A 14,089-nucleotide genomic window follows, 5' to 3' on the forward strand; every position below is an offset into this window, starting at 1 on the left:
AGGGACAGGGAGTTGGGGGGGGTGCGGGATGTGGGGAGGGTGGGCCGCACCTTTCCCTCCCATGAATGAATCAGATGTGTTTTTGACAACTCAGAGTCACCGTCACTGGCTCTCGCTTCCCGATTAATTTTATTCATTTAAATGCCAGCACGATGGGATTGGTACTTTTACCACAAGCCGCCATTCTCTCCCCCCCCCAACCGCATCATTTGGGGCCCTATCGTTGGGCGCAGACCCTGGGTGTGTTGCACAGCACGGTGCAGGGGGTGTGTTTGCAGTCATTGTCAGCAGCCTGCATCAGGCCTGTTGTGTCCTGCCTGACGACTGCCCATGTACGGTTTCCTCGCGAGTTCAGAAGTTGGCACATGGTTTTCTGACAGTTCGGGTGAGGGGAGAAGCTGGGAGATTTCATTTTGTCCAACTGTGATCATCTGGGTGCTAGACCAGCCTCCTGGGCAGCAGATTGCTTTCGCGAAATCAGATGGCTGTCTTGCTCTTTGACCTCAAACAATTCCAACGCAGAAACAGGCCCTTCATGTGCGTGCAGGCCCTCTGAGGGATTCACCTCCTGCCACTCTCCCACCTTCTCTCCATAACCCAAACCACTCTACTCCTCGGAGAATGACCCAATTCCACCCCCAAGCCCAACTTTCCAAATCTCACTCCAACAGCCCTGGAGGCTACAGCAATGAAGGTGACTATCGAAATCCTGCCCCTGAGTGAGAACGTTTCCCCTTGGTCTTCCTCTTAGCCCTCTATGACCTTGTGAAATTTAATCGGTCTGTCTTGCTGTGCATTGAGACGCATCTGTGGGTTCAGGTGTGACGTGAACCCAGAACTACAGATACTAACTACTACAGTGCTGCAAGACCCCTCTTGTGCCCTCCTGATTTAAACATACACCCCCCTGGTTATTGACCCCTCTACAAATTGAGTCATAGCTTCCTGCAAGGAAGGAGGCCCTTCAGCTCATTGTGTCTATTCTGGTCATCAAACAGCTCTCCGTTCTAATCCCAATACCCAACGCTTAGCCAGCACAACAAGGTGCAGGGCTGGATGAACACAGCAGGCCAAGCAGCATCATAGGAGCAGAAAGGCTGACGTTTCGGGCCTAGACCCTTCATCAGAAAAGGGGGAGGGGAAGGTGGTTCTGAAATAAATAGGGAGAGAGTGGGAGGCGGACAGAAGATGCAGCCTTGTCTACTGTGGTGTTTAAACTGCTAATCTCAGTGCTTGTTAGATTTTGTGGTAGTTTCTGCCTCTGACACAAGCAGCGGGTTCCAGGTTCCTACTACCCTCTGGGTGAGAACATTCTTCCTTCAGTCACAGAGTCATACACCACGGAAACAGACCCTTTGGCCTAACTCGTCCATGCTGACCCAGATATCCTAAACTGATCTGGTCCTGTTTGCTAGCATTAGGCCCATATCCCTCTTAAACCCTTCCTGGATGTACCTTTCAAATGTTTTAATTGTACCAGCCTCCTCCACTTCCTGTGGTAGCTAATTCCATGCATGCACCACTCTCACCTTAAACCTATGCCCCTCTCATTTTGGACTCCCCTACCCTGGGGGAAGAGACATCATCTGTTCGCCCTATCCATGCCCCTCATGATTTTATAAACCTTTATAAGGTCACTCCTCAGCCTCCGATGTTCCAGGGAAAACAGCCCCAGCCTATTCAGCCTTTCCCTGTAGCTCAAACCCTCCAACCCTGGCAACATTCTTGTAAATCTTTTCTGAACCTTTTCAAGTTTCACGACTTCCTTTCTACAGTCGGGAGACCAGAATTGAATGCAGTATTCCAAAAGTGGCCTCACCAATGTAGCCACAACATGAACCTCCCAACTCCTACACTCAATGCACTGACCAATAAAGGCAAACATTACCAAACACCTCCTTCACTGCTCTGTCTGCCTGTGACTCCACCTTCAAGGAACTATGAACCTGCGCCCCAAGATCTCTTCCCCTCCAAACTGCTGCCCTTGATAACTGCTGCCCTACCTACCCCTGTTCAGAGTGCTGAGCTGTCACGATGCTGAGGGAGGGGTTAACGTTACACCTCGGCCTTAGCCCTGGGAGAGAATGTGAGCCCCCACTGCGTGGGTGCACAGAGCATAGAATACTGACAGTGTGGAAAGAGTCCATTTGGTCCATCGAGTCTGCACTGACCTGCCGAGAGCATCCCACCCCGACCCGTGCACCCCCCACCCTGTCCCTGTAACCCTGCATTTCCCGTGGCTAACCCTCCCTAGCCTGCACATCTTTGTGACTGTGGGAGGAAACCAGAGCACCTGGAGGAAACCCACAGACACGGGGGAGAATGTGCAAACTCCATACAGACAGTCACCCGAGGCTGGAATTGAACTCGAGCCCCCGTCACTGTGAGTCCTGACGCCACAGAGAAGGGGAATACTGGGAAACCTGGTTTAACCCTCAGCCAATGTCTCCGAATCCAGGCCGGCCTCTAGTGCGGTGTGTGTGTGGGTGTGCGCGTGCATGAGCGAGTGAGAGCTTGCTGTGCGCCAGGCACCTGGCACCCTCTCTCCTAACCCTTCGAGCACTCGGTTGGCTGTCTCCTCGCCCCCCCCCATGGCCCGTGGACAGTGAACGGGGCATTACCAGCGCAGAGCCTGAGCAAAGTTGCCCACTCGAGCATGCTTTAATAGTTCCACATAGCTGAGCAGTGCCTGCTGAGTTCTGCTTTCGCTTTTCTTCCGTTGCTGCCATCTGGGTGGTGGTATCTGGAGTTGCAGCAACAGCAGCTGCTGTTGTTTGGCCCCTCTCCTGACTGGGCGTCAGGTCGCTGGGTATACACTGGCTAGCTCTCTCTCCTGCTGTGCCCCTCCCTTAGCCACAGAGTGAGATGACTGTGCGCTGTAGTTAGTGGTGTCAGGTTTGCCCTCCCCAGGGTTCAGGGGAAAGGAGTTGAACAGGGAATGGGCAAAGGGCTGGTGTTTGCCCTGTTGTGATTGATGGCTGACCAGGGAGCGCTCAGCTCACACAGCACCCAGGAGCTAGCAGATACCCAGTCCCTGTGGCACTCTGAGCTTTCGTACCCAATGGAGGGGTTTCCTGTGCCTGTCTTGCACAGGTTGGGAGGTAGGCGAGGCTGCACTGGAGGCAGAGCAGCGAGGGGTCACTTGGTCCCTGGGGGTCAGGAGCTTGTCCTGTGATGAGATGCTGAGTAAAATGTTCCTTACAGCTCAGAAGAATGAGAGGCCATCCTGTTGACGCACAGGAGTTTCTGAAGGGGCTTGGAGAGAGCAGAGGCTGAGAGATCCCTCCCAGTTGTTCAAAACCCCAGGCAGTGTCTTGACTTTGCCAGTTATTGGCACATCAGGCTTCCCTTGAACTACCCCTGGCTTGGCCATCAGACTGTCAGGCAAAGGACCCCTTCATGATCAGTCTCTGGGCTTGTTCACTGCCAGAGGGAACCCACCTTTCCAAGGATCTGTGTGTATTTTGTATGTGGAGTTCCGGGCCATTTACAGCATAGGAGGAGGCTGTTCAACACGTTAGGTCACCAGGCGTGACTCATACCTTCACCCTCTTTAGAAAACAACCCAATTTCCCCTTCAAAGCCTAAACCAAACCCCCTTGCCATTAAGTCCCTGGGCAGCACAATCTAGACCCTAACCACTTGTTGTGTGAAAATGTTTCTCTGGGTCTCTGACTTTTTGACCAGTAGTTTTTGACCTGTGTCCCCTTTGGCACTTCTGACAATGAGAAGCAATTCTCTCTCTCTCTCTCTTTGCACTGTCCCAGAAACCTTCCCGTCCCTCATGGTCTTCAACACCTCTCAATCAAAGTTCCCTTTGACCTCCTCTTCTCTGAGGAGCAGCTCCAGTTTTCTCTGGTAGCCCCTCGTTCCTGGATTTGTTCCCCTGAATCTTTTCCACACCCTGTCTGTCTAACTCCTTCCCAAAATGTGGGACCCCAGAATACGACACAGTTCCCCAGGTGGAGCTCGAGCAGCTTTTTATAGAGTTTTACCACCGACCATGATGTGCAGTTAGAAAGAAGAGTGCAGGGTTTGAGATTTGAAGATGGTATTGAATGGTTTTAAATGTTTTCATGGGCGTCGTTGACGGGGCCCAACATTCATTGTCCATCCCTCATTGCCCAGAGGGCAGTGTTGTGTCAACCACAACACTGTGGAGTCTGGAGTCACGTGTAGATTACACTGGGTAATGATGGCACCTTTCCCTTCCATAAAGGACATTGGTGATCAAGATGGGATAACCCACAACTTTACTCCAGATTTTTGTTGATTTCAAATTTTATGACCTGTCACAATGGCATTCATCCTCACGTTCCCCGGATATTTGGCCTGGAATTCTGGGTAACCAGTCCAGTGGTGCGTGAGAGGGAGAGACCGAGACCAGTAATTCAAAGGGAGCTGATCTGTGTCTCAGAGATAGTAGGAACTGCAGATGCTGGAGAATCCGAGACAACAAGGTGCAGGGCTGGATGAACACAGCAGGCCAAGCAGCATCATAGGAGCAGAGAGGCTGACGTTTCGGGCCTAGACCCTTCTTCAGAAAAATGATCTGTGTCTCACTGTCTGATTTTAGCTCCCTCTTTGCCTGTAATACAAGCCTGTTCCTTCAGCAACTGATGGCATGTTGTTGTATAGGTGTTGCTGAGACCAGCTGTTCCCCTGTGCTGTCCTAATCTGGAGGTGGCACTGTCTGAGGACACTGCCAGCATTTTTACAAGAATTTGCGATGTTCAGTATTGGTCGAGCAGTAAAACATGTAGGGTGACACTTCCCATCACTATGACGCTCCAACAAGTGATAGTTATACAGCGACAGACCCGTCCCCACTGGTACTGTACCCCAGTGTTATACAGCGACAGACCCGTCCCCCACCGGTACTGTACCCCAGTGATACACAGCGACAGACCCGTCCCCCACCGGTACTGTACCCCAGTGTTATACAGTGACAGACCTATCCCCACCGGTACTGTACCCCAGTGTTATACAGTGACAGACCCATCCCCCACCGGCTATATAGTACATAGAGCAGGAGAGGTGTGGGTGTGTAGAAGTGGTTTTAAGGATTGGGTGTATCTGGATGTGCTGTCGGTTGGAAGTTGAACACTCAGTGCAATGGAAAGTTCCGTCACTGGTTGGGCAGTTGCTGAAAATCCCAAACTAGAGTCTGTGTTGCCTGAGATTGTGTGCCTGTCTTGTTTGTTAGCCTTCAGTTTTAATGATCTGTGAGCGAGACAGCCAGCATCCCATTACACCACCTTATCCCCGGGACTTCCCCAAAGCCTTAGTTTCTAAGATCCCCTCCCCAGCTCCCAGACCCACCAGTCAGCTGAGTGAACCCTGTCTGACCTGCCTGCCCTTTCACCCAGAGTACTGTGGGTTTTATATCAGCCTTGGCTCTGACTGTGTTCACTCAGAGCCTTCCAGTGAAAGAGGAAGTGTTTGCCACAGGCAGCCAAGCTAAGTTGGATGATGAAATGGTTGTCTGCCTCTCTCTGTCGGTGGGGGGGCTGGGCCGTGCGTGTTGTTGTTGTGAAGTATGTCACGTGAGCTGGGTTCCTGTTGCCTGGCTCCCCTCCCGCTTCAAGGCTGACTTCCGGCCTGGTATCCTCAGTGTTGGTGCTGAGCAGGGATCCAACCCTTTCCAATCTCCTTCCCTCCCCCACCCTCCTGCCGCTTGGTGGGACGTGGAAGATTCTGCAGCTGGTGTTTTCCCAGAGGAACTGGGGTGGGCCTTTCCCAGGATGGGGCGAAGGAGCGCGAGTGGGTTGAACTGAGTGCGGGAGGAGACCCTTCAGCCCATCGATCCTGCTCTGTCGTTCCAGAGTGTGATCACGATTGATCTTGTGCTTCCGTTTCACTTTCCTGTCCCCTCCCAGTATCCCTTGTCTGTCCCAGACAGATGGAATCTCCAATACCCTCCAGCCTGCAGAACTCCAGAGATTCACAACCCTCCTTGAGTGAACCCTCTCGCCGTAGTCCCAAACAAATTGATCCCCTTCATCCTGCAACCGTGCCCTGCCTGGCCTTTTAGATTCCCCGACCAGGGAGTACCATCTCTCTGTCTCTTCCCACGGCCAAGCCCCTTCAGAATGAGATTCGCCTCCGGTTCTCAACTGGAAGAATGTCAGCCTTCAGGCCCTTGTTGTGGAATAGCGCCCTCAGCTCAGGGCCCAGCTGTTGTTCTACCCCCAGTGTGGCTATATCCTTCCTTAAACACTGAGACACAGACAGCATCTGGATCTGGTTCCCATCAGTGCTGTGCAGAAAGTCCCAGGAAACCAAAGGGGTTGAGTTTAACCTGAGGGCGAGGTGGGGAAAACGGTGACCTATATGTCAGCTTCACCCTGCAGTGCCGTGCCAAACCCGAACTCTTCACAGATGCTGCCAGACCTGCTGAGCTTTTCCAGCAACTTCCATTTTTGTTCCTGATTTACAACATCCGCAGTTCCTTCACTTTGTTTTTAGTTAGAGAATCTGTACCCCAGTGAGGTTCCAAAACCTCAATCAGAGGGGGACAATCCAGTGTTGAGGATGTGCAGGTATACATACAGAAAAAGGGCAGGCATCTCGCTAAAATGTTTTATCATCAGGGTGTGTGCAGCAATGCCAAATCTCAGAGGGTCACAACAGTTTATACTGCACTACCAGAAGGCATGACAACTCGAGGGGGAGCATTGGGGAACATAGGCTCTCGGAGTTCCCAGGTAATCTGTAAAAAGGCACACGGAGCTTGAGCAGGCTCCTATTGTTTGCAGGGAACGACTCCCTGTATATGAGTGTGTCCAGTTCTGGTGAGCAGTAGCGAGCCATGTTACGAGATGGACTGAAACTCTCCAGTTGGCTTTTAGTGCAGCCTCAGGACTGTCTCCTCTGTGCTGCTGCTTCATCTGGACACAGCCAACATGGCAATGGGTCAGCGTCCCTTTCCGCCTTCAGCGTAAAATTCCTGCAGTTGTCTGAAACACATCGTTTCGGTGTGTCTTCCCTGGAGGAGAGCCCTTAGCAGTGTCTCTGTCCTCGGAGCACTGCCTGTTATTCCAAATCTGACAGGCCCTCTACAGAGGGGCATAGCTAGGCAAATGGAACGTGATGTTAGGGAATATTGGAGGAAGGATGTCACTATTGTTACAGGCAGTTCAGAGAAAGTTAACCAGAGTAATCCCCAAAATAGGGGTGGGTTGTTTTCTGAGGAACGTTTGGATGGACTGGGATTGTATCCACTAGTGTTTAGGGCAGTAACTGGAGACTTGATTTGAAACATCTAAGGTCCTGAGAGGGTGCGGATATGGACAGGATAAGTCCCTGTTGTGGGAGAATCTTAAACAGGGGGCTTTTCTTAAAAGTTTAGTATAATGTTAAAGACAAATGTGTACTTACTCAGGGTTGGGGAATACCTGTCTCTCCCTGTGAATGGTAGCAGAAAGCCCCCAGAGAGCCATAGAAATCAGTTACAATCGATCCCTGTCTTTATTTATTTGTGTGGGGACGTCGGCCTTGCTGACTGGGCCACTGTTCATCCCTAATTCCCCCCAACCCCTCAAAGGTAGCAATAATCTGCTGCTTTGACACGCTGCAGTACTCCCCCCATGTGGTGTAGGGTCACCCCGCACAGTGCCCCCATTAGGGAGGGAGTTGCAGGATTCTGACCCCGGCAACACTGAAGGAACGGCCCATATCGTTCCCAGTTGGGATGGGTGGAGGGCAACTTGCAGGGGGTTGATGTTCCTCCTGTGTCTGCTGCCCCCCCATCCCTCCAGGGGGGAGGGGTGACGGGTTTGGAAGGTGCTGTCAGAGGGGCCCTTTGCAACTCCTGCATTGTTTCTTGTAGACAGTACACACTGCTGCTGAGTGATGGAGTGAGAGACAGTCGGAGGGGAGTTACTCGCTGCAGGATTCCCAGCCTCTGACCTGCTCTTGTAGCCACAGGATTGATGGGGCTGGGTTTGGTTCAGTTTCTGGTCAGTAGTAACCCCCAGGGTGTTGATAGTGGGGGATTCAGTGATGATAACGCCATTGAATATCAAGGGGCAATGGTTAGATTCTCTCTTTTTTGGAGATGGCCATTGCCTGACACTTGTTAGACGTTACCTGCTGCTTATGAGCCCCAACCTGAGGGTGGTCCAGACCTTAGACTGCTTCAGGACCTGAGGAGCTGTGAATGGGTGCTGAACTTTGTAGAATTGTCAGCAAAGACCAGCTCTGATCATTGGAGGGAATTTGTTTGAAATAAGTGAGCCTTTGTAACTGGTGTAACATCCAGTGATGTTCCTACAACCAAGATGTGAGCAGGGACATGTAATGTTGTTAGAATGCGGAGAGAGTTTTCTAAGTTGCTGGTCTGTGAGGTTTGTTTTGTAGTTATGTAACTCACTTCCCTGGACACATTGCATCCTTTCAGCTCGGATGTAGCCAGCTTTGTTTGAATTTACCTTTCGCAGCTCCCCAAAAGCCTATCGTGGCTGATGGGACCCCTTACCAGAAGGTTCGTCACAGTACAAGTGTAGAGAAGGTGTCTGCTAGTTTCAACAAGCATGATTCGACAGTAACAGGTGCTGGGCAGCAAGCAGGGAATCACTCGAGCTTCTCAAAATAGATGCAGCCTGATAAGTTGGTGGTTCTGCTAGCAGGTGTGTGCTTGTTGTGTGGAGCACTGTAAATAAATGGTCCTAAAAGATTGGGTCCTGCTCTCTCCTCCACCAGCTGTGTGTCTGCACCATCTTGACAAGCATCAGGTATCACAACTTGGTAATCTGTTTACTTCTTTCTGCCAAAGTTGATGTGGTTGGGGGGGTGAGGATTAACCGTTTGCTAGAATGTCCTGAAGCCTCTCCAGTGCTATTCTTCAAAGCATGGTGCTACAGGATCGTTTACACCCAACTGAGAGAGCAGAGTGAGCCTCCAGTTTAATGTCTGTCTCGCTGCCCCTCACTCCCCCTTTTCTCTCTCTCTCTGCCCTGCTATCTGTCGGTCTGAGTGTCTCCCTCTCTCTCTCTCTCTGTGTCCTGCTGTCTGTCTGAGTGTCTGTCTCTCTCTTTCTGCCCCACCATATGTCTGTCATCCTTGAACATCCTGTATGACCCAGCCTGAACAGCCCTCTACAGTAAAGAATTCCACAGATTCACTCCCCTCGGAGAGAAGGAATTCTTCCTCATCTCAGTTTAGTATAATGTTAAAGACAAATGTGTACTTACTCAGGGTTGGGGAATACCTGTCTCTCCCTGTGAATGGTAGCAGAAAGCCCCCAGAGAGCCATAGAAATCAGTTACAATCGATCCCTGTCTTTATTTATTTGTGTGGGGACGTCGGCCTTGCTGACTGGGCCACTGTTCATCCCTAATCCCCCCCAACCCTCATCTCAGTCTCCAATGGGTGACCCCCTTACTCTGAGACGATGCCCCTCTGGTCCTAGCCTCTCCCACACAAGGGGAAACAACCTCTCCGCTTCTGCCCTGTCAAGTCCCCCAAAGAATCTCGTCTGTTTCAATAAGGTCGCTTCTCGTTCTTCTAAACCCCAACAATTACAAGTCCAACGTACTCACCCTCTCCCCATAAGCCAATCCTTATATCCTTGGGATCAGCCAAGTGAACCTTCTCTGGACTGGCTCAAACGCCAGTCTATCTTTCCACAGATAAAGGACCCTAAACTGTTGACAGTATTCCAGCTGTGGTCTGACTAGTGCCTTGTACAGTTTTAGCTAAACCCTCCTTAAATACTCCATTCCCTTTGGAACAAAGGCCAACGTTCCATGTGCTTTCCCTATTACTCGCTAAAACTTGGCTGCTAGCTTTTTGTGGTTCATGGATAGAAACTCCCAGATTCCACTGTTCTGCAGCTTTCTGCAGTCTTTCTCCATTTCAATAATATTCACCCCCTTTTATTCTTCCTGGCAAAGTGCATAACCTCACTTTTCCCCACATTATATTCCATCTGCCAAACTTCTACCCACTCACTTAACCTGTCTGTATCCACCTGCAGACTCTGTGTGTCATCCTCACCACTTGTCTTCCAACTTGGAGTATAATGGGGGAAAATGCAAAATTGTTTGTTTTGGGAGAGAGAACAAAAGGACAATGTAATTTAAATAGAGAAGACTGCAACACAAAGGGACTGTGGGGGGTGGGTAACTTGTGCATAAAACACAGAAAGCTAGCACACTGGAGGCAGTTGGTAATCAGGATAGGTGATAGGAATGTTGGCCCTTATTTGAAGAAGTTTGGCGTGTAGGAGTAGGGAAAACCGAAATAACTGCGGATGCTGTGAATCTGGAACAAAAACAGAAGTTGCTAGAAAAGCTCAGCAGGCCTGGCAGCATCTGTGAAGGAAAAAAACAAGAGTTAACGTTTCAGGTCCGGTGACCCTTCCTCAGAACTGATGGTGGCTGGGAAAACATCAGTTTATATACAGAAAAAGGGAAGGTGATGGAGTAGGGAGTAAATGATAGGACAGAGCCTAAAGAGAGAGAAGAGCAGTTGGACAGACAGTTGATAATGATCAGGCTGGGAGGATGAATAGTTGTTAATGGAGACTATTAGTGACTAATAACAGGTGGCGTGTAATGGCAGGCTGTGGGGTAACAAGGCCTGGTGCGTGGGGTAGGGGGCTGGGACAGGGGAGGGTTTAGGCCCTAAAATTGCTGAACTCTGTATAGAGTCCGGAGGGCTGCAGGATCCCCAAGCGGAAAATGAGGTGTTGTTCTTTAAGCTTGCGTTGAGCTTCGCAGGAACATTGCAGCAAGCCAGAGACAGAGATGTTGGCCAGGGAACAGGGTGGTCCGTTAAAATGGCAGGCAACAGGTAGTTCAGGGTCTTTTTTGCGAGCAGAACGTAGATGTTCTGCAAAGCAGTCACCCAGTCTACGCTTCGTTTCCCCACTGTAGAGGAGACCGCACTGTGAGCAGCGGATGCAGTAGACTAGATTCTGGGAAGTGCAGGTGAAGCATTGCTTTCGCCGGTTAGAGGGGAAGGTGCCGTAGGGCTGTGGGGGGTGTTGGGGGTGAAGAATGTGTGGGCCAGGGTGTCCCGGAGGGAGCGGTGCCTGCGGAAGGTGGACAGGGGAGGGGAGTATGTCTCTAGTGGTGGCATCTTGCTAGAGGTGGCAGAAATAGTGCCTGATTTTAGGGCCTAAACTCTCCCATGTCCTGGCCCCCTACCCCACACACCAGGCATTGTTACCACACAGCCTGCCATTACACAGTTGTTAGTCACTGATAGTCCCCATTAACAACTATTCATCCTCCCAGCCTGATTGTTAGCAACTCTCTGTCTGTCCAACTGCTGTTCTCTCTCTTCAGGCTCTAACCTATTGTTTACTCCCTACCCCACCTACCTCTCTCTTTTCTGCATTTAAACTGACGTTTTCCCAGGCACCATCAGTTCTGAGGAAGGGTCACCGGACCCGAAATGTTAACTCTGCTTTTACCTTCACAGATGCTGCCAGAGCTGCTGAGCTTTTCCAGCAACTTTGTTTTTGTTATAAGAGTAGGGAAGTCTGAATGCAGCGGTACATGGTGACTGGTGAGACCATATCTAGAGTACTGTCAGCAGTGTTTGACCCCTTATTTAGGGAAAGTTATTGTTTAATTGAGGGCAGTTGAGAGAAGGTTCTCTACAATAATCCCCAGTTTGGAGGGATTGCCTTATGAGTGAAGGTTAAACAGGTTGGGAGTGTACTCACTGGAGTTTAGAAGAATGAGAGGTGATCTCACTGAAACATGTCGGATTCTTAAGGGGTTGAACAGGGTCAATTGCTGAGAGGATGTTTTCCCTCTTACGGGAGAGTCTAGGACTAGAGGGTATAGTCTCAGAATAAAGGGGCACCAATTTAACACTGAGATGAGGGATAATTTCTTCTCTGAGGGTTGAGAGTCTTTGGAACTCCCTGCCACACAGCTGTGGGGAAATAGTCCTTGTGTATATTTAAGGCTGAGATAGATTCTTGACCAGTCAGGGAATGGGGGGTTACAGGGAAAATGTGGCAAATGTATGTGAGGAATGCTGGATTAGCCATGATCCTATTGAATGGTGGAGCAGGCTCGAGGGGCTCCAACTCTGCCTGTTTCTTCTGGTCAGTTTAAGTCATCTGAAAACATGACAGCAGTATATTCACTTTCCATATCCATGTGCGTAATATATATTGTAAGTAATTGTGGTCCCAGCACTGATCCCTGTGGCACTCCAATAGCTCTCTTCTGCCCCCGCCTCCCCCCACCCAATCCCAATCCCAATCCATCCCTGTAGTCTATTCTGTCTTCCCCCTGCCCCACTCCTTCCTTATGCCTTCAGAGTGTGCAGCCCAGAGCCCTCCAGCTGAGGCTGAGAACCAGTGTCTGATGCACATTCAGAGCGACTTCCCTGCTCTCTGCTTGTTGATGTGATAAAGCCTGTGGTGCGATCTACTTTATTTAACTACGTTCTCGACCTGACCTGGCACCTCCAACAACTTATCCAACCTGATGTTATTCCATTTGTCTTATAATGGATTTTTTTTTTAAAAATCCGTATTTCCTTTGTGTCATGTACTGGAGAGGTTGTTGGGGAGTGGGGGGAGGTGGGGAGAGAGAGAGAGAGAGAGAGAGAGAGAGTGTTTACTGTTGAATAACTTCACAGGGCCTTTAGGTCAGAGCTGTGTTCTGAGCAGCTGACAGGAAGCTGGGGGTTGGACTGAGAGCTCCTGGCTTGTTTTCAACATCAATGTCGCAATACAGCTTAGTCAGGCATTTATTTTTTCCCCAACACAACAAGCCCTGGGATGTATGTGAGACTCCTGCCGTGCCTCGCTCTCGCTGTCTGCAAAACTGTATTTACATAAATACCGGGACAAAAAAGACTCCCCCCGGCCCCTCCCAATAATTCTTAATTCCTCTAATGCGATCAAAACTCTCTCTAACGCAGCCTTGAATATATTCTCTGACCCAGATGCCAGGGGTGAGAATCCCACAGATTCCCCACTCTCTGAGAGAATACATTCTTCCCCATCTCCGTCATCAGTGGGAGACCCCAGACCCTCTCATTCTGAACCTGTGCCCTCCATGTCTTCATGAGGGGTGAAATATCCACCGTCTCACACACACACACACACACACACACACACACACGCACCATTGACTGAGTTGGAATAAAGGCCAGTGTTCCTTTGGCCTTCCCAGTAAGTTCCCGCATTCCATCATCGATAGATTCATGTACCAGGCCACCTAGACCCCGCTCTGAGCAAAAATGAAATTTTGAATTTGTGAGACGGCCAGCTAAAAATGAATCTTTATTCTGTGTGTGTGTGTGCGCGTGCGTGCGCACCTCTGTTTTGGGTCTGAACCAAAGGACATCAGCAGGTGAAGTGTGTTCAAGCTGCTGGTCTTTGTTTTGAGTGAAATTCCAGAAAGTACCAAAATATGTCTGAGCAGGGCACTTTTAAAATTAAATTCACCCTTGGAGACTTCTGGCCCCCTCAGCGAAGGAGGGGAATGCTTTACGCTGGAGGCAGGTCAGAAAAACTTCCCTCAGCTGCTTCATAGGATGAAGGGGTCTCTCCCAAGGAGAGGGTGAGCAGGTTAGACCTGGTCCCATCGGAGAACGAGAGGCTGATGGCAGATCCTGAGGGGGAATTTGACAGGGCAGAGGCTGAGAGGATGTTCCCCTTCTTGCTGGGGGAAGGCAACTGGAATGAGGGGAGGGGACACTTTCAGCAAGAAGGGGTCTCCTTTGAAGACTGTGATAAGGGTGAATGCCTTCTCTCAGAGGGTGGGGAGTCTGTGGAATTCCGCCCCCCCCACCCAGAGAGCAGGATGTCGAGTCCGAATTAGAGGGAGTTGAGTATTTCAGAGGGGAGGAGGTTGCAGACTGGAAAGTGTTGAGGTTACAGTCAGATCCACCATGGCTCTATTGATTAGCAGAGCAGCCTCGATGGGGCTGAATGGCCTACTCTTTTTTTTTTGTGTGAGGGAGCTCAATAAATTCCAATCCAGTATCACAAACCAGCCGTTTCCCAGCTTTTTAATTAGAACATAGAACCGAGCTCGTCAATTCTTTATCGATCCAATTCTCTTTCAAATAAGCATTGCAGGTGGAGCAGGTGGTAAGGGTGGCCAACGGG

General features: G+C 50.3%; 1 protein-coding gene across 1 annotated transcript in view; it reads right to left on the reverse strand.

Annotated features, from left to right (window-relative positions):
- The window catches only part of cenpk (centromere protein K), a 24,129-nt gene extending 14,220 nt beyond the window's left edge, over positions 1-9,909 (reverse strand). The window contains exons 1-2 of the mRNA XM_048619814.1: positions 9,905-9,909; positions 6,767-6,769 (exon numbers count right to left, since the gene is read on the reverse strand). The gene's annotated coding sequence lies outside the window, so the exon portion shown is untranslated. The remainder of the gene's footprint in view (positions 1-6,766; positions 6,770-9,904) is intronic.
- Positions 9,910-14,089: the final 4,180 nt, after the last annotated feature.

Source organism: Rhincodon typus, chromosome 44 (genome assembly GCF_021869965.1).
Source record: "Rhincodon typus isolate 14 chromosome 44, sRhiTyp1.1, whole genome shotgun sequence".
NCBI lineage: Eukaryota > Metazoa > Chordata > Chondrichthyes > Orectolobiformes > Rhincodontidae > Rhincodon > Rhincodon typus.